General features: G+C 58.9%; 1 protein-coding gene across 4 annotated transcripts in view; it reads right to left on the bottom strand.

The window, feature by feature from the left end:
- Positions 1 to 800, bottom strand: part of LOC107681315 (dachshund homolog 1-like) — a 43,587-nt gene that overhangs the window by 9,438 nt on the left and 33,349 nt on the right. The window lies entirely within an intron of this gene.

The raw sequence follows: 800 nt of genomic DNA, 5'->3' as shown, positions 1-800 counted from the left end.
CTAGGCACGAATCGTCGACCGAAAATGCCTGCAGGTCCCCTACCCTCTTGACCGAGGCCAATGCGGTGAGGAGCACTTCAACGACAGAAACTTAAGTTCTACTGACTGCAGAGGCTGGAAGGGCTCCTCCTTCAAGGCCGTCAGGACCGAGGGGAGATCCCTGCTATCGAGGCGCCCAATGCCCAAGAAGATGCCACGCCTCTCGTAGAGTGTGCTCTCACTCCAATGGGGCACGGTGAACGTTGGGCCTGGTATGCTAAGACTATAGCCTCCACTATCCAGTGGGCAAGTCTTTGTTTGGAGACAGCCTTTCCCTTCTGCTATCCTCCGAAGCAGACAAAGAGCTGGTCTGAGGTCCTGAAGCTCTGAGTACGGTCCACGTAAGTGCGCGAACTGGACAGAGCAGAGCAGTGGCTGGGTCTGCCTCCTCCCGGGGCAGCGCTTGCAAGTTGGCGCAGCTCGAGGCAGTTGATATGCCACTGCAGTCGGGGCCCCGACCAGAGCCCCGCAGCTGCATGCCCATTGCACATGGCACCCCAGCCCCTGGCAGAGGCATCTGTTGATACAACAACATGCCTGGATACTTGCCCTAGTGACACTCCTGTCCGAAGAAAGGCAAGATCTGACCATGGGCTGAAGGTCTGATGGCAGGTCGGGGTGACTGAGACCCGGTACGTGTCGTGTCGCCATGCCCATCTCGGGACCCGGTCGTGAAGCCAACGCTGAAGCGGTCTCATATGAAGCAACCCGAGCGGCGTGACAGCGGCTGCGGATGCCATATGCCCCAGGAGCCTCTGAAA

The sequence above is a fragment of the Sinocyclocheilus anshuiensis genome, unplaced genomic scaffold, assembly GCF_001515605.1.
Source record: "Sinocyclocheilus anshuiensis isolate Anshui unplaced genomic scaffold, SAMN03320099.WGS_v1.1 scaffold1620, whole genome shotgun sequence".
Lineage (NCBI taxonomy): Eukaryota > Metazoa > Chordata > Actinopteri > Cypriniformes > Cyprinidae > Sinocyclocheilus > Sinocyclocheilus anshuiensis.
The sequence above is the reverse complement of the archived record's forward strand: the minus strand, read 5'-3'. Positions and strand labels throughout refer to the sequence as shown.